Here is a 21,004-nt window from a genome sequence, read left to right on the forward strand (position 1 = left end):
ACTCAGATGCAAAAATGTAATTTCCACCGTTTCGACAGCCAAGCTGTCTTCATCAGGGTGTAATCACAAACACTGCGGGATGACTCGTTTATATAGTTTCAAAAGACACAGGTGTCTGTAATCATGGCCAAGAGTGGCCTAATATCATTGGTTAATAATCAAATATTAAAATGTCATACAAAGAACAACATACAAACAACAAATGGATAGCATACGATCAAGCTTACAAACAATTACAATGGCAAAGTCACAATAATCACAAGAATGGCTTCAGATCAAAGTCTACGTTGACACCGAAGGGCGCAAGGGTCTTTAAATTAAAGATCCAGGCAGCCTCTCGTTTTAACAATAAATTATCAAGGTCACCCCCTCTCCTAGGGAGGGTGACATGTTCGATGCCAATATAACGCAGAGACGAAATCGAGTGGCCTGCCTCAAAGAAGTGGGCCGCAACTGGATAAGTAAAGTTTTTACACCTAATGGTGCTACGATGCTCTGAGATACGTCATTTTAATTTGCGCTTTGTTTTACCTACATAATTTTTACCACAAGGACAAGTTATAAGATCAATAACTGCCTTAGTGGAGCACGTAATAACACTTTTTATTTGGATCGATTTCCCTGTTTGTGGGTGTTTGAAGGATCTACATATATAAGTGCCATTGCATTGAGCACAGCCATTACATTTGTAATTTCTATCCAGTAGGGGCGCAAATAGACATTGTTCAGGAATATCTTGGGGTGGTAAATCAGAGTTTACCAATTGGTCTCTGAGATTTCTGCCCCGCGAGAATACGACCAAGGGAAGGTTCGAAAACATATTACCGAGACTATCATCGGATTTTGGGATGCGCCAATGTTTGTGAACAATTCCCTTAATTTGTTCAGAGCACTTTGAATACCAGATAGTTAGAACGCAAGAATGCGTCTTTTTGCGAGACTGACCTTGAAAAAGGTCATGTCTCGTTTTGTTTTGAATTTTCTCAATGGCAATATTAATCTGATCATTCTTGTAGCCCCTCTCCTTGAACTATCTTTGCGTCTCAGCCATATTTATGTCGAAATCGGATTGTTTTTTGCAAATTCTTTTGATTCGACAGAATTGTCTGAAGGACAAACTATTTTTCAAGGGAAGTGGGTGACAACTATCAGCCCTCAACAAACTGTTACGATCAGTAGGCTTCCTGTAAAGATCAGTGTATAGAACAGTATCTTCACACAAGATCAGAAGATCAAGAAAACGGATTCGACGTGTATCAGATTTGCATAGTAAATCTCAGATGCTCAGAACATTAGTGAAGAAAAGCATGGAGTGCCTGGAGCTGTTTTGCATCACCCCTCCATAGAACAAAAATATCATCAATATACCGTTTCCAAAATTTTAGTCCAACGCTCTAACCATTGCACTCCACGGGTAGCCTGCCTGTTACGCGAAGGCAGTAGAAGCCAAGATAAATTGCTAGCTAGCATTAAACATATTTTATAAAAAACAATCAATCCTAATCACTAGTTATAACTACTAATCCAGTTTAGCAGGCAATATTAACCAGGTGAAATTGTGTAATTTCTCTTGCGTTCATTGCATGCAGAGTCAGGGTATATGCAACAGTTTGGGCTGCCTGGCTCATTGCGAACTAATTTGCCAGAATTTATCGTAATTATGAAATACATTGAAGGTTGTGCAATTTAACAAGAATATTTAGACTTAGGGATGCCACCCGTTAGATGAAATACCGAACGGTTCCGTATTTCACTGAAATAATAAACGTTTTGTTTTCAAAATGATTGTTTCCGGATTCGATCATATTAATGACCAAAGGCTCGTATTTCTGTGTGTTATTATGTTATAATTAAGTTTGATTTGATAGAGCAGTCTGACTGAGCAGCAGCAGGCCCGTAATTATTCATTCAAACAGTACTTTTGTGCGTTTTGCCAGTAGCTCTTTGCAAGCACGGCACTGTTTATGACTTCAAGCCTATCAGCCTAATGGCTGGTGTAACCAATGTGAAATGGCTAGCTAGTTAGCTGGGTGTGCGCTAATACTGTTTCAAACGTCACTCACTTTTAGAATTGGAGTAGTTATTCCCCTTGCACTGCAAGGGCCGCGGCTTTTGTGGAGCGATGGATAACGATGCTTCGAGTGTGGCTGTGGTTGATGTGTTCCTGGTTTGAGCCCAGGTAGGGGCGGGGAGGGGGACGGAAGCTATACTGTTGCACTGGCAATACTATAGTGACGATAAGAACATCCAATAGTCAAAGGTATATGAAATACAAATGGTATAGAGAGAAATAGTCCTATAAATACTATATTAACTACAACCTAAAACCTCTTACCTTGGAATATTGAAGTCTCATGTTAAAAGGAACCACTAACTTTCATATGTTCTCATGTTCTGAGCAAGGAACTTAAACCTTAGCTTTTTTTACATGGCACATATTTTACATGGCACACATTTTTACATGGCACATATTACTTTCCTCTCCAACACTTTGTTTATGCATTATTTAAACCAAATTGAACATGTTTCATTATTCATTTGAGGCTAAATTGATTTTATTGATGTTTTATATTAAGTTAAAATAAGTGTTAATTCAGTATTGTTGTAATTGTCATTATTACAAAAAAAAATATACAAAAATAAAAAACCGTCCGATTAATCGGCATCAGCTTTTTTGGTCCTCCAATAATCGGTATCGGTATCAGCGTTGAAAAATCATAATCAGTCGACCTCTAGTAGTGAGGTCTGCACAACGCATCACCAGGGGCACTACCTGCCCTCCAGGACACTTACACCATCCGATGTCACAGGGAGGCCATAAAGATCATCAAGGACAACAACCACCCGAGCCACTGCCTGTTCACCCCGCTATCATCAGAAGGCGAGGTCAGTACAGGTGCATCAAAGCAGGGACCGAGATTGAAAAACAGATTCTATCTCCATCAGACTGTTAAACAGCCACCACTAACATTGAGTGGCTGCTGCCAACATACTGACTCAACTCCAGCCACTTTAATAATAGAAAAATTAATGTAAAAAATGTATCACTAGCCACTTTAAACAATGCCACTTAATATAATGTTTACATACCCTACGTTACTCATCTCATATGTATATACTGTACTCTATACCATCTACTGCAGCTTGCCATCTTTATATAATACATGTATCACTAGCCACTTTAAACAATGCCACTTTTATATGTTTACATACCCTAAATTATTCATCTCATATGTATATACTGTACTCGATACCATCTACTGCATCTTGCCTATTCCATTCTGTACCATCACTCATTCATATATCTTTATGTACATATTCTTCATCCCTTTACACTTATGTGTATAATGTAGTAGTTGTGAAATTGTTAGGTTATATTACTCGTTGGTTATTACTGCATTGTCAGAACTAGAAGCACAAGCATTTCGCTACACTCGCATTAATATCTGCTATGTGACAAATACAATTTGATTTGATTTGGATATTTTTCACATATTTTTTTCAAACATATTTTTGATACTTCAAGGGATCTTAAAATTCAAAATCAAATAACAAGCTGATCCTTGATATGTCCCCACCCCCTCCCCAGACCAATGACAGTTGTAGGTCTATGTCATACCATGTAATGCAATTTATGGTGGAACTCAGTGGAGGTTGGTGACTTGAAAAATTGAGGAGGATGGGAGACTCACATATAGGATAGAATATAGGAGCTGAATGCACGGACATGTCAAAGTGTGTTTCAAAAGTTATTTTAACCTAAAGCATTTAATAAAGACATTTATTGTACAATATTATGGGGAATGGGAATGAGAGGGCTACTTACACAGTGTTTGGAAGGGTTCACAGCAGGGATTGAATGAGGGTATGAGGCATGAGTTGGGGTGTCCAAAGGCTTGACTTCAGTAAAGGACAGGATTTGTCTGGGAAGACAAAAAACAAAAACACAACACACTACACAGTTCAACCAAAGAGCTAAGAATGAGTTAGTCCAAGCAAGGAGTAAAATCATTGATGTGTAATAATGTAATTGTGTTTGTGTATGTGATTGACTCTACATAGAGTAATGAAAAGAAAAATTGATAGGGGTACTCACAGTGCTTGGAGAGGAAACATTCAATGTGCCAGTGGATGAGCGGGAACATGAGACGTAGGTTTGGTTCATATCAGAACAGAGTTGACAATGGTACTAGAGTCATCACCTTTTAATCAGGGAACAGGAGGGAGGGGACTTAGCTGGAAATACAAATAGCAGATACATTCTATTCCAGCCGTGCCATCATGGTTTGAACAAGTTTCTCTGTTTAAACACAGAGTTCACATCTCGCCCACTTGACACATGAAAGTAGCCCAAGAAACATTCCTGAATAACACCCTGGGGGGGGGGGGCATTCTTGCACCCTGGGGCTTTTCCTTATCTGTTAACCTAACCAGGAAAACTCTGGACCCTGTAAGGTATGACAGTGATTAATCAGTTGTAAAAAGGTTTTGTAAGGGCAATGATGGGACCAGTTTTTCCTAATCAGTTCACATGGTTTTAAAAACTGAAAACAACTCCTGGTCCTGGGGGGGATGAAACCCCTGTCAAGTTGCAGCAACCTTATACTTGTTCATATTCATTATATTTAGACTATATTAGGAAGGGGATTTCCTCTACCCTGACAAGGAGACAACAACTGACAGACAATAGAACTGACAGCTGACCTTGCTTTATGAATGTTTGCATCATGTCGTTCTGTGCAACTGTAGGCTTTATTTAAAAAATGTACTCACATCTGTCATCATCATTATGTTGATTGATTCATTCCAGTTAATAATTTGGATTAAAAACGTATTGGCAGCCTAGCCAGCCTAATTTGTAATATAAACCAAATTTGATCACATTCACATTTTCTCCTGACACACAAATGGACTATAAATACATAACGTTACCAAATACTTAACCCTGACCAAATGGACAGTGCACAATGGCTGTATGCATCTGCTCTTATTAGAACCCTACAGTTGATCAGACTGAAAAAGTTTTCATCCCATACAGCATGTCAGATCTCTAATGTTTAGGTGTAGCCTAGGCTGCTGCAACATTTATATAATGTCAACAGTATTTAGAACCTTGTTTGAGGCCTCTACTGTGTAGGGGGAGAGAATGAGAGCTGTTTGAGCCAGGTGTCTGGCAGAGTGCCATGAGCTCAGTCTCGCACGCCCGTGAGAGTTAGCTGCGTTCCATTGCATTTCTAAAGACAAAGGAATTGTCCGGTTGAAACATTATTGAAGAGTTATGATAAAAAAAATCCTAAAGATTGATTCTATACATCATTTGACATGTTTCTACGACCTGTTATATAACCTTTTGGACTTTTCGTCTGAACTTTCGCCTGGACTTGCCTGCGCCTCGTGAGTTTGGATTTGTGAACTAAACGCGCAAACAAAAAGGAGGTATTTGGACATAAATTATGGACTTTATCGAACAAAACAAACATTTATTGTGGAACTGGGATTCCTGGGAGTGCATTCTGATAAAGATCATCAATGGTAAGTGAATATTTATAATGCTATTTCTGACCTTTGTGACACCACTCCTTCTTTGGAAAATGGCTGTATGTTTTTCTGTGGCTAGATGCTGACCTAACATAATCGCAAGGTGTGCTTTCGCCGTAAAGCCTTTTTGAAATCTGGCACAGCGGTTGAATTAAGGAGAAGTTTATCTATATTTCCATGTATTACACTTGTATCTTTTATCAATGTTTATTTTGAGTAATTTCTGTAATTTCATGTGGCTCTCTGCACTTGCACCGGATGTTTGTTTGAGACAATGCATTTCTGAACATAACACACCAATTTCAAATGAGGTTTTTGGACATAAAGATTAACTTTATGGAACAAAACACACATTTATTGTGTAACATGAAGTCCTGTGAGTGCCATCTGATGAAGATCATCAAAGGTTAGTGATTAATTTAATCGCTATTTCTGACTTTTGTGATGGCTCTCCTTGGCTGGAAAATGGCTTTATGGTTTTCTGTGATTAGGTGCTGACCTAACATAATCGTTCGGTGTGCTTTCGCCGTAAAGCCTATTTGAAATCGGACACTGTGGCTGGATTTACAAGAAGTTTATCTTTAAAATGGTGTAAAATACTTGTTATTTGAGGAATTTTAATTACGGGATTTATATTGTTTTGAACTTGGCGCCCTGCAATTTCACTGGCTGTTGGCGAGGTGGGACGCTACCGTCCCACATATCCCAGAGAGGATAAGTGACATCTCCAAATTGACGGGTGACAAAATCACAGCGCCAATAGAGAAGGGGTGGCAATCCACACGCTCCATACTAAACCAACTGGAAGATGCACTTCCGTCGTCCAGTTGGCTTAGTATGGAGCGTGAGGATTACCAAAAATGTAACAGTGCAGAGGTTAGCGGCCCAATAGTAAAATATAAAATTTGGGAGAGACAATCGTCCTTCCATCTTAGATTTACAGAGGTGTTTTTTACATATCCTTTGTTTTATAATCCCAGATGAATGGATTGATTATTGAGTCCAGTTGTTTATGAAAGGACTTAGGCATGAATACTGGGATGTTCTGGAATAGGTAGAGCAGTTGTGGGAGGCAGACCATTTAATGGCATTAATTCTTCTGAGCAGAGAAATTGGGAGAGTTCTCCAAAATTGTATGTTTGCCTTGAGTTTTTGCATCAGAGAGGGGAAATTGTCTTTAAATAGTGAGTAGTATTGTTTGGTAACTACAATTCCTAGGTAGGTACATTTTTCTGAAGATGACTTAAATGGAAGAAGCTCTAAGGTGTTTTGTAACCATAAGGGCATTCATTCGCTCTTGTTCCAATTTATTCTGTATCCCGAGAAGGTACCAAACAAATGAATCAAATCAAGAATATTTGGAGTATTAGATTGGGGTTCTGTTACATAGAGGAGAATGTCTTCTGTGTATAGAGAAATCTTAGTGAGGGTATCTTTAGTACTATAGCCGTGTACTGCTGCATGAGATCTGATCGCCTGAGAGAGAGGTTCAATAATTAGAGGAAATAGCAGAGGCAACAGCACACAACCCTGCCTTGTCTCTCTATTAAGGTTAAATTGGGGCAACAATGATTGGTTAGTGAGTATTCTCTCATAGGGGTTCCTATATAAAAGCTGATTCCAATTTATGAACCCTTCTCCAATATTACATTTCTGTAGGACCTTGAATAAATAGGGCCACTCAACTTGGTCAAAGGCCTTTTCGGCATCAAGAGATATAACGGCAAGGTCCACGTTGGTTAACCTCTGAGCATACATAATATTGAAGAGGCGCCTGAGTTTGAAGAATGAGTTTCTATTAAGGATAAAGCCGGTCCAATTTGCCCCCTAAAGTTTGGTCTGTATTAAAACCTGATGTGACTAGGGGGCAGTATTTTCATTTTTGGGAAAAAAAACGTTCCCGTCGTTGGTATCAAATAAACATGTAATTTGGTCTTTAAGATGTTCACAGAATGTTGGTTCTGTGAAGAGCTGAGGATTCAACCTCCAGACCCTCTCATTTGAAACGATGTCACCCAATCTCAGGGAGAAGGTGAGTGGACTGTGGTCAGAGAATATAATATCATGACCTCACATAACAGGTATAAGGAAGTAATTTCGCATCAACAAAAAAGTAGTCAATTTGGGTATAAACATTGTGAACATGAGAGTAAAAGGAGTATTCCCTACCTGTTGGGTTATAGATCCTCCAAATATCAAATAAGAATGTTTTAAGTACAGTGGGGCAAAAAAGTATTTACTCACCTACCAATTGTGCAAGTTCTCCCACTTAAAAAGATGAGGCCTGTAATTTTCAAGGTCCTGGAGTGGACTTGCCAGTCTCCAGATCTCAACCCCATAGAACATCTTTGGAGGGAGTTGAAAGTCTGTGTTGCCCAGCAACAGCCCCAAAACATCACTGCTCTAGAGGAGATCTGCATGGAGGAATGGGCCAAAATACCACAGTGTGTGAAAACCTTGTGAAGACTTAGAGAAAACGTTTCACCTCTGTCATTGCCAACAAAGGGTATATAACAAAGTATTGAGATAAACTTTTGTTATTGACCAAATACTTATTTTCCACCATCATTTGCAAATAAATTCATTAAAAATCCTACAATGTGATTTTCTGATTTTTTTTCTTCTCATTTTGTCTGTCATAGTTGAAGTGTACCTATGATGAAAATTACAGGCCTCTCTCATCTTTTTAAGTGGGAGAACTTGCACAATTGGTGGCTGACTAAATACTTTTTTGCCCCACTATATGTTCCGGTCAGCTTCAGAGAATAACATCGACCTATACGCTGACTCTGTGAGTGAATTCCTAAGGAAGTGCATTGGAGATGTTGTACCCACTGTGACTATTAAAACCTACCCTAACCAGAAACCGTGGATGGATGGCGACATTCACGCAAAACTGAAAGTGCCAACCACCGCATTTAACCATGGAAAGAGGTCTGGGAATATGGCTGAAAATAATCCGTGTAGTTATTCCCTCCGCAAGGCAATCAAACAAGCGAAATTCGGTACAGGGACAAAGTAGAGTCGCAATTCAACAGCTCAGACATGAGACGTATGTGGCAGGGTCTACAGGGAATCATGGACTACAAAGAGAAAACCAGCCACGTCACGGACACAGACTTCACGCATCCAGACAAACTAAACACCTTCTTTGCCCACTTTGAGGATAATACAGAGCCACCGTCGCGGCCAGCTGACACAAACTGCACCCCCCCCCCCTTCTCCGTGGCCAACTTGAGTAAAACATTAAAACATGTTAACCCTCGCAAGGCTGCTGGCCCAGACGGCATCCCTAGCCGCGTCCTGAGAGCATGCACAGACCCGTAGCACTCACTTCTGTCATCATGAAGTGCTTTGAGAGACTAGTCAAGGATCATACCACCTCCACCTTACCGGCCATCCTAGACCCACTTCAGTTTTCATACCGCCCTAACAGGTACACAGACAATGCAATCGACATCACACTGCACACTGCCCAACCCATCTGGACAAGAGGAATATCTATGTAAGAAAGCTGTTCATTGACTACAGCTCAGCATTAAACACCATAGTAACCTCCAAACTCATCATCAAGCTGGAGGCCCTGGGCCTCAACCCTGCCCTGTGTAATTAGGTCCTGGACTTTCTGACTGGCCGCCCCCAGGTGGTGAAGGTAGGAAACAACTTCTCCACCTCGCTGACCCTCAACACTGGATGCTTCCAACTCAATCATCCAGTTTGCAGATGACACAACAGAAGTGGGCTTGATTACCAACAACGACGAGACAGCCTACAGGGAAGAGGTGAGGACACTCGGAGTGTGGTGTCAGGAAAATAACCTCTCACTCAACAAAACAAAGGAGATGATCGTGGACTTCAGGAAACAGCAGAGGGAGCACCCTATCCATACCGAAGGGACAGCAGTGGAGTAGGTGGAAAGTTTTAAGTTCCTCGGCGTACACATCAACGACAAACTGATAGGGTCCACCCACACAGAGAGTATGGTGAAGAATGCGCAACACTCCCTCTTCAACCTCAGGAGGCTGAAGAAATCCGTCTTGTCACCCAAAACTCTGACTAACTTTTACAGATCCATAATCGAGAGCATCCTGTTGGGCAGTATCACAGCCTGGTACGGCAACTCGTCCACCCTCAACCGCAAGGCTCTCCAGAGGGTGGTGAGGTCTGCACAACGCATCACTGGGGTGCAATCTACCTGCCCTCCATGACACCTATAGCACCTGATGTCACAGGAAGGCAAAAAAGATCATCAAAGACAACAACCACCCGAGCCACTGCCTGTTCACACTGCTCCCATCCAGAAGGTGAGGTCAGTACAGGTGCATCAAAACTGGGACCGAGAGACTGAATAACAGCTTCTATCTCAAGGCCATCAGACTGCTAAACAGCAATCACTAACTCAGAGAGTTTGCTGCCACTTTAACAAATGGATCACTAATCACTATAAACAATGTCACTTTAAATAATGCCACTTTAATAATGTTTACATATCTTACAATACTCATATCATATGTACATACTGTATTCTATTGCAACTTGCCTATGCCGCTCGGCCATCACTCATCCATATATTTATATGCACATTTTCCCATTCCCCCTTTTTAGATTTATGTGTATTAGGTAGATTATTTAGATTTCATGTTAGATATGACTGCACTGTCGGAACGAGAAGCACAAGCATTTCGCTACACTTGCATTAACCTGATGACGGGGTAGGGTTCCCTTTTGGGAACGACCCCTCCCACACTCAGCTGGAACGATGGCGCATGGAATGCAAAAATATTCTTAGAAATATTTAACCTCCACACATTAACAAGTCCAATAGCTCAAATGAAAGATAAACACCTTGTTCATCCAGCCAGTAAGTCAGATTTCTAAAATGTTTTACGGCAAAAACATAGCACATATTTATGCCAAACCACCACCAAAGACACAGCTAATTTGAATAGCCAAGTTGAACAAAATATGCAATCAACAAACGCAGGATTCAAAGAAAAATAATTCACTAACCTTTTGAAAATCTTCATCAGATGACAGTAATAGGACATGTTACACAGTACATTTATGTTTTTTTCAATAATATGCTATTTATATCCATAAATCTCTGTTTACAATGACGCAATGTTCAAAAAATGCTACTCAAATGTCCGGAGAAATGATGATAGCTCCGGCAGATAACGTCAGATAACAAGCAATACACATCATAAACTTTGACTAAATATACATGTTCTACATATAGATAGAAAGATACACTTCTTCATAATGCAACCGCTGTGTTACATTTATTTTTAACGTTACAGAATTCGTTCACTAGGCTATAATATGAGACTGCGCTCACACATTAGCATTATGTCTCCTCTATGTTGGACTCCACAGAAACACAAAAATAACCACATAAATATTCCCTTACCTTTGATGTTCTTCGATCATAAGCCGTGGAAGTAGTCATACTTACCAAAAACTGCGTTTGGTTTTCAAGTCTGTGTCTTTGGGCTATCAAACACGACAAATTCCGTCTGAAATGCAGCCAAAATTCTCGTGGATGCGCATCAAAACTTCAAAATTACATATTATATGTCGACGAAACTGGTCAAACTAAGTGCAGAATCAAGCTTTAACATGTTCTGAACATGCAAACCAATCCTTAGCTCGAACAGACAAACAGACATCGTTTGGTCAACCCTGGAAGAAAGAGAGCTCTGGACCCGACGCGCGCATCAAAGTGCATGTATTTTCGCGTGACCTGAAGGTTTCAGCCCGCCAAAAGTGGAGGGAGCGTGCGATTCTCACAATGACAGGCCCCACTGAAAGCAGACATCGCGCCGAATAGATATAAACTGTTCCCAGATCTGTGGCTGGTTGGGAAGGGTGGGGGTGATGACGTCAAAGTTGGCCCAACTTTCATGATGACAAGAGAGAGTTTGGGAGAATGGCCGCCCTGAGAGTTCTGCTTTACATACAGACATAATTTGAACGATTTTAGAAGCTTTAGAGTGTTTTCTATTCAATTATAATTATTATATGCATATATTAGCAATTTTGGACAGATTTTTCTTCTGTTTACTATGGGCACGCAATTCCTCCAAAGGGGGCAGTAGTCAGCCCTATCTTTAACAGGTTTTAACATCTGCTAACCATGAGTATGTGACAAATACAATTTTATTTTATTTGGCTAGATAGTCTCAATGGTGGAAAAAGTACCCAATTGTCATACTTGAGTAAAAGTAAAGATACCATAATAGAACATGACTAAAGTAAAAGTGAGTCACCCAGTAAAATACAACGTTAGTATTTGATTTTAAATATACTTTAGTATCAATAGTCAAATATACTAAAATTAGAAATGATTTCAAATTAATAATATTAAGCAAACCAGACGGGACTATTTTGTTTTGTTTTTATTTACGGATGCCCAGGGGCACACTTCAACACTCAGACATCGATTACAAACAAAGCATTTGTGTTTAGTGAGTCGGCCAGATCAGAGGCAATAGGGATGACCAGTGTTGTGTGTGAATTGGATAATTTTCCTGTCCTGCTAAGCATTCAAAATGTGATGAGTACATTTGCATATCAGGGAAAATTTATGGAGTAAAAAGTATATTCTTTTCTTTGGGAATGTAAAAAAGAATATACTTTTTACTCCAAACATTTTCCCTGATATTGGCAGGACACAGGTTTTGCACCTGAAAAAATAGGAAAGTTGAAAAAGGATTTATTTGCTTTATGAAGTGTACAGTCATTGTTAATATATGAATCGTTAGTGGTAAATACAACTTAATCAATCAAAGAGATTTCCTTAGTGGTGCTAATGATGATGACATACTGATTATCTGCCGTACTTTAATTTTTTAATTTTTTTATTTTACCTTTATTTAACCAGGCAAGTCAGTTAAGAACAAATTCTTATTTTCAATGACAGCCTAGGAACAGTGGGTTAACTGCCTGTTCAGGGGCAGAACGACAGATTTGTACCTTGTCAGCACGGGGATTTGAACTTGCAATCTTTCGGTTACTAGTCCAACGCTCTAACCACTAGGCCGAGGCGGCAGGGTAGCCTCCTTCACAACTGTGTTGGTTTAGTTGGATGCATTCCTCTCATATGACCATTTCCACTGTGTCCTGAAAGTAGAAAGGTAGTAAATACTTGCCCTTCCCAAAAGAATGTGTCTGAATACAACAGTGACTTTATATTTGGACATTCCAGGTTGGTAGAGCAAGGTGTTATACTGTATTGAAAACCAGACAAGGACAAATCAGGCTCTAATGTCTGGCACAAAGACAAGAAATTGGTGTAATTTGCCTCTGCAACTGTGAACTTGTGTGAGTAAAAGTGATTTACCTTGAAAGTAGGGTTGATTTACTTTACTTTTGTATTTAGAACAAACTATTAATCTATTCTCAATGATTACTTGCTAATACTGTTTATATGTATTATGTATCACTACAGATCATGTCATTCATAAATTTGGAGTTGACTCTCAATTTAAGGCAGCGATCCGGACGAAGCTGAGCAATCAGGGCAGGGTGTTATTTATGTACGTTTTCATGTTATTTATTTATGTCATTACAATTAACCTTGGAATTTTGGGAACAAAGTAAGTCATTCATTTCACATTTCCAATCATTTTTATTTTGTTTATTGCATTTAAGAGAATACACCCCATATATTTTAATTATGTGCAGTATCAGTAGTGGTGATGTCAAATTAAGCTTCAGATGGTAAGATTTTTAAGGCCACACATACACAGTTCTTCATATATGGATTCCTCCATTCTTATTTTGGATTAATAGAGCTATCTCAAATAACTGTTTTTTTTTCAGCAAAGCCTAAACAGGTACTGTAGTGAATCTAAACGTTTCTGAATATCAGGTTAATGGCAGGGTAATTAGGAGTGAGCTAAATTTCCACTGTAATCAAACCTGCTTTATAGGTAAGGGTTTTTCATAGGAAGTTTGATTGCCGTTTATTGAGCTTTATTGGATTTTATGCTTGAATTCATTGCACACCTGTTTTCGCACACCTGTTTATCCCTTGATGTTTGGCCTAGTAATAACCAGCTGTTTCACATCCCATGAGTCATTGATGACTTCCCACTAAATATGTGAATGTCAAATCAAATTAAATGTTATTTGTCACATGCGCAAAATACAACAGTGAAATGCTTACTTACAAGCCCTTACCCAACCATGCTTTAAGAAGTTTTAAGAAAGAATAAGTGTTAAATAAGTAAAAATAGAAAATAAAAGTAACAAATAATTAAACAGCAGAAAAAGAACAATAGCGAGGCTATATACATGGGGTACCGGTACAGAGTTAATGTACAGGGGGCACCGGTTAGTCGAGGTAATTGAGGTAATATGTACATGTAGGTAGAGCTAAAGTGACTATGCATAGATAATAAACAGAGAGTAGCAGCAGCGTAAAAGAGGGATCTCGGCTTTCAGTCTCCTGAGAGAGAATAGGCTTTGTTGTGCCTTCTTCACGACTGTCTCAGTGTGTTTGGACCGTGATAGTTTGTTGGTGATGTGGACACCAAGGAACTTGAAGCTCTCAACCTGATCCACTAGAGCCCCGTCGATGAGAATAGGGGCGTGCTCGGTCCTCTTTTTCCTGCAGTCCACAATCATCTAATTTGTCTTGATCACGTTGAGGGAGAGGTTGTTGTCCTGGCACCACACAGCCAGGTCTCTGACCTCCTCCCAATAGGCTGTCTCATCGTTGTCAGTGATCAGGCTACCACTGTTGTGTCATCGGCAAACTTGATGTTTTCCTGTTTGCTTATGGCCATTTACAGCTCATTGAGTGCGGTCTTAGTACCAGCATCGGTTTGTGGTGGTAAATAGACAGCTACGAAGAATATAGATGAAAAATCTCTTGGTAAATAGTGTGGTCTACAGCTTATCATGAGATGCTCTACCTCAGGCGAGCAAAACCTTGAGACTACCATAGATTTCAAGCACCACCTGTTGTTTACAAACATACATAGTTTTACCAGAGGCCGCTGTTCTGTCCTCCTGTAAAAGCTTAAAACCCACTAGCTGTATGTTATTCATGTTGTCGTTCAGCCACGACTCTGTGAAACATAAGATATTACAGTTTTTAATGTTCTGTTGGTAGGATATACATGCTCGTCTATTTTATTATCCAATGATTGTACGTTGGCTAATAGGACTGATGGTAAAGGCAGATTACTTACTCGTTGTCGGATCCTTACAAGGCACCCCGATCTTCGTCACGGATATCTCTGTCTCTTTCTCCTGCTAATGATGGGATGAGGGCCTTGTTGAGCATCTGAAGTAAATCCTTCCCGTCTGTCTCGTTAAAAAGAAAAAGTATGCCTCCACTACGGGGTGAGTAATCACTGTCCTGATATCTAGAAGCTATTTTTAGTCATAAGACATGGTGGCAGAAATATTATGTACAAAATAAGTTTCAAATAACGTGAAAAAAAACCCCACACAATTGGATAGGAGTGTTACGGTATGGCTACCTGGCTTCGACATACTCCCTGTGTGCCCCCTCCCAATACATTTTTGGGGCTGACTCTCGGGCTTCCATCTGCGTCGCCGTGCTGCCTCCTCATACCAGCACCTCTCCGCCTTCGCCACCTCCAGCTCTTCTTTGGGGCGGCGATATTCTCCAGGCTGTGCCCAGGGTCCTTTTCCGTCCAATATCTCCTCCCATGTCCAGAAATCCGGATTTCGCTGCTCCTGTTGCCGCTGCCTGTCACCACGCCACTTGGTCCTGTTGTGGTGGGTGATTCTGTTACGGTTTTCTTCCGTCGATCTGGTGCAAACAAACACAGAGACATGAACAATCACCCACGAAACACTCAAAGAATATGGCTGCCTAAATATGGTCCCAATCAGAGACAACGATAAACACCTGCCTATGATTGAGAACCACTCCAGACAGCCATAGACTATTCTAGATAACCCTACTATATCATAATGCCAATACCTACAAAAAAAACAAGACAAAACACACCACATAATAAACCCATGTCACACCCTGGCCTAACCAAAAATAATAAAGAAAACACAAAATACTAAGACCAGGGCGTGACAGAACCCCCCCCAAGGTGTGGACTCCCGGCCGCACAGCTAAACCCATAGGGGAGGGTCGGGGTGGGCATCTGTCCATGGTGGCACGGGACGTGGACCCCACTCCAACAAAGTCTTAGTCCCCTTGCATCGAGTCCTTTGATTGGCGACCCTCGCCGCCGACCTTGGCCTAGTAACCCTCACCAAGGACCCCACTGGACTGAGGGGCAGCTCGGGACTGAGGGGCAGCTCGGGACTGAGGGGTAGCTCGGGACTGAGGGGTAGCTCGGGACTGAGGGGTAGCTCGGGACTGAGAGGAAGCTCAGTACTAAGGGGAAGCTCAATACTGAGGGGAAGCTCAGTACTGAGGGGAAGCTCAGTACTGAGGGGAAGCTCAGTACTGAGGGGAAGCTCAGGCAGGTAGTTGGCTCTGGCAGATCCTGGCTGGCTGGTGGTTCTGGCAGATCCTGGCTGACTGGTGGTTCCGGCAGATCCTGGCTGACTGGCGGATCCTGGCTGAATGGCGGATCCTGGCTGACTGGCGGATCTGGAAGATCCTGGCTGACTGGCGGATCTAGAAGATCCTGGCTGACGGCTCTGGCGGATCCTGGCTGACTGGCGGCTCTGGCTGCTCCATGCTGACTGGCGGCTCTGGCTGCTCCATGCAGACTGGCGGCTCTGGCTGCTCCATGCAGACTGGCGGCTCTGGCTGCTCCATGCAGACTGGCGTCTCTGGCTGCTCCATGCAGACTGGTGGCTCTGGCTGCTCCATGCAGTGGTACTGGATAGACCGGACCGTGCAGGCGCACTGGAGCTCTTGAGCACCGAGCCTGCCCAACCTTACCTGGCTCGATGCCCACTCTTGCCCGGCCGATACGAGGAGCTGGTATGTACCGCACCGGGCTATGCACCCGCACTGGAGACACCGTGCGCTCCACAGCATAACACGGTGATTGCCCGGTCTCTCCAGCCCCCCGGTAAGCACAGGAAGTTGGCGCAGGTCTCCTACCTGGCTTCGACATACTCCCTGTGTGCCCCCCCCCCAAGAAATTATTGGGGCTGACTCTCATGTCCAGAAATCCGGATGTCGCTGCTCCTGTTGCCGCTGCCTGTCACCACGCCACTTGGTCCTGTTGTGGTGGGTGATTCTTTTACGGTTTTCTTCCGTCGAAGGAAAGGAGGACCAAAATGCAGCGTGGTAATTTTGATACATGTTTAATAAACTAAATAAACACAAACAATACAAAACAAGAAACGTAACGTGAAAACCTAAACAGCCTATCTGGTGCAAACAAACACAGAGACAGGAACAATCACCCACGAAACACTCAAAGAATTTGGCTTCCTAAATATGGTTCCCAATCAGAGACAACGATAAACACCTGCCTCTGATTGAGAACCACTCCCTACAGCCATAGAGTATTCTAGATAACCCTACTATATCACAATCCTAATACCTGCAAAAAAAAAACAAGACAAAACACACCACATAATAAACCCATGTCACACCCTGGCCTGACCAAAATAATAAAGAAAATACTAAATACTAAGACCAGGGCGTGACAAGGATATTGTAAAACGGCAGCCATCTCCTCCGGCGCCATTATCATCAATGTGTTGTTAATGCATTTAACCGAGGCACTGATGTGAAATGTCTAGGCCGTTAGTGCTAAAGGATATTTTCTTGGCCATGGGGGTCAATACTGATACTATTATGGTATTTAGAAACAAAAAGTTTAGTTTAGGCAACTTTAATTTCCTCAATGACGCAATTCAGTTTGCAGTTTACACAATATATATGGACAAAATCACAATTTAAAACAATTTGTTACATCAAAGGTGTATTTAGCATTAATGAATGAGTAAATGACGGGGATAGTTCAGCTGAATTAAAAATGTATTTGTTAACTTACCTTGAAAGCAGTCTATGGACAAATATAGACTACAATTAACACTTTTGTTTTCTTATTAAACTAGCCACGGCCACCAACTGCTAATATTAAATCCATGTTACTCAAGGTCCCCAGTTACAGTAGTATGCTTCAATGGTAATGCCTGAATCATCTCAAAGTAACTAAGTCACTGAGTCACACAATCCCTTTCAAAGATGATTCTGACAAGAAGAATTTCCTCACATAACTGTTTACGGCATTGCGTACATAGCTAATCTAGTTAGTTTATGGCTTGTAGCTTAGTATAATCTTTGTTTATTCTTTCTCACCCTTGTTTTCAAAGGAAAAAAGTAAATCCTCATCAGAGGGAAGACATTTTTATTCATCCAATTAAGGGTTTCAAGACATTTCAAAGGGTGAGCATCCAGAACAACTTGAATTGAAATACCATGTATCTAATTGGACTGGCTCACCCGAATGTCCAGGCAGTCATATTCCTAAATTCAAATACACATTGGATGTGAACTTTCAGAAATAGATGGGTACAATAACATTTATTCCCAAGGACTTGTTCGTGGGAAAACTAGTGAGGAGGAAACTCTGGGGACAATCTGTGAGAAAATAATATCAACAGAGCGGTTTATACAATCACTCAGCAAAGATGGAGCTTAGGCCTTATCTCACAGGGTGATTTATATGTATGAGCCCATATGAAGTGCTCAGATTTCTAAATACAAGATAAATATGTGGTCATTATCATAAATATACATGAGCAGTATTTTACATCAGATATCAATCAGAATTTTGTGTAATTTTTCAGTTTTACCGTTTTGACAATACAACGTCTCCACCCCCAACCACAGCTGTACCTTTACCCCCAAAGAAAGCTCACGAGTAATTCAATACAACTTATCTAGGGATATTTTCTTGAAACCAGTTTACTTTTGACTACTGGACAGTTTTTGAAATACAAAACTGTGTTCTGAAAAATGCTTGAAAGGAATTAGGCTACGCCTCAAGATATGCTAAACGCTTTTCTGCCATATATTCCGGCCTGGTGTCCAGTTATACTGCTTTGAAGTTTGGAAAGCCTTTGCCTCTATCCATCTGGATTTCATTTTCTCTCAGAGAACTACAGACCCACAATTCATCTCCTCAAAAGCTATCTCACAAAGTGACCATTTTTGATTCACAGTGCCATTGACTTTGAGGTTACATTTCATGTTGGTTGGGTTCTGGGCTACTGGCTCTACCATGTATCTGACATTTCAAAGGTATGAAAATATGGAGAGTTCCATTTGCTACGAACTATCATTTTCATGACACATTGCTCAAGGACAACCAAGATTTCAGTTGGTCACTTATTCAATCACTTCACAATGCGTAAAAAAAAAATCTCTTTGGAAATTGAACTTTTTGATAAATAAATGCCATGGACATTTGTCAATATCTGTGTCTTATCATATGACCTCTTATTATGATTAATTCCCGAAGAGTCAGAAAGAGGTGTATTAGTTTTTTGCACTAGATGTCATTTTAATTCAAAGTTACTTTATTTGGATTTGTGCTGGCATTAAATTATATACAACCTGCTGAAAATACATGTCTGGCACACTGGCTCGGTTTGTTCATGCATTTTACAGCGTCTGGTTTCTCCTCATCTCTGGCTGGATTCTTGACATTTTTCTTCTATCCGGCCTTTTGCACTTTCAACAATCCTCATTCTATGTTCCTACCAAGGTTCACCAAAAGCCACTGATCATTTCCACTAGCTAGGCATTTTGGGAGGGGGGACTTGGGTTTCAGGGTTTGAACTTGTGTGTGGACTGTAAATGTGTCGTTGATGAAGTGAACCCTGATCCTTGGGTGTGTCTATTGAAAGAGAACTTCATATGGGCCTGCTACCATCCTCAGCATGCATGTTCTTTCTCCTCGAAGTAACATGGTTCAACGCCAGGTCACTCTGTCAAACTTCCACCTGTCAACATAGTGGGGTGAACGTTTTGTTATTTTCAGTTTATACAGAAAAGGAAGGATGTTTTCGGTTCTTTGTGTTTTAAACCTCGGTGAAATAATACCCAAAAAGTGTCAAGTGTTTTATTCTTATCTCATGATGGGAAATGCTTTTGTTTGTTGGGAGTTGAGAGGCAGTGGTTGAAAAAGTACCCAATTTTCATACTTGAGTAAAAGATACCTTAATAGAAAATGCCTTGAGTGGAAGTCACCCGAGTAAAAGTCTAATAGTATTTGGTGTTAAATATTCTTAAGTATTAAAGTCAATTTAATTGCTAAAATATACTTCAAAGTAAAAGTTTAAATCATTTTAAATTCCTTACATTAAGCAAATCAGACAGCAGAATTTCTTGTTTTTTTATTTATTTACGGATAGCCAGAGATGTTCTGTTGATACGTGTGTGAATTGGACATTTTTACTGTGCTTCTAAGCATTCTATTAGGATAAAGGTAAGACCCATATGCAGACCGTGTCGAAGCATCAATGTTTATTACAGCAACAGGGGCAAAGGTACAGGATGGCAGGCAGGCTCAGGGTCAGGTCAGGCAGAGGTCGGTAATCCAGAGGTGGGGCAAAGGTACAGGACGGCAGGCAGGCTCAGGGTTAGGGGCATGCAGAGTGGTCAGGCGGGCGAGCTCATGGTCAGGATAGCCAAGGGTCAAAACCAGGAGGACGAGAAAAGAGAGACTGGGGAAAAGCAGGAGCTGATAGAAAAACCGCTGATTGACTTGGCAAACAAGACGAACTGGCAACAAACAAACAGAGAACACAGGTATAAATACACAGGGGAAAAATGGCTGGAGGGGGGTGGAGACAATCACAAGGACAAGTGAACAGATCAGGGCGTGACATGTTCAAAATGTAACGAGTACTTTTGGGAGTCAGGGAAAATGCATGGAGTAAAAAGTGCATTATTTTCATTAGGAATGTAGTGAAGTAAAAGTACAAGTAAAAAAATGTATAAATTGGAAAGTAAAGTACAGATACCCCAAAAAATGACTTATGTAATATTTTAAAGTGTTTTTACTTAAGTAGTTTATACCACTGTTGAGAGGTAAGAACTATATCTATAGATAAAATAATCACATCTTCTAATCAAATGATCCTTTCTCCATCTTGACTCGACTTAAGCCCTTGGCTCGGGAGCCCTTCATCTCACTTGGTCTGTGAGAGGTTCTTCTAGGTTGCACCAGTTTTCTCCATCCTGGCCCATACAGTGTGTAAAATATAAATATCCAAATAAACAAAAACAGTCCTCTTGGGTAATATTTCTTTAAATACAGTATTTAGACACATATCCCTAGAAATTGAATGCAAGATGTCATGATTGAGGCAAACCTTTTTGGTGGATATACTGAAAACCAGCAAGTGATATTAGCAAAGAGATAACAAAGGCATGCTTTAGTATCAGGATTTTCTCTGCTGTGTCAATTACTTAATGTCATCCTATTTAATACCAGATTCTGAGTGTGAATTAAGCTTTCATTACAATGGAGTTACCCACATCCATCAA

The sequence above is a fragment of the Oncorhynchus keta genome, chromosome 12 (genome assembly GCF_023373465.1).
Source record: "Oncorhynchus keta strain PuntledgeMale-10-30-2019 chromosome 12, Oket_V2, whole genome shotgun sequence".
Classification (NCBI taxonomy): Eukaryota; Metazoa; Chordata; class Actinopteri; order Salmoniformes; family Salmonidae; genus Oncorhynchus; species Oncorhynchus keta.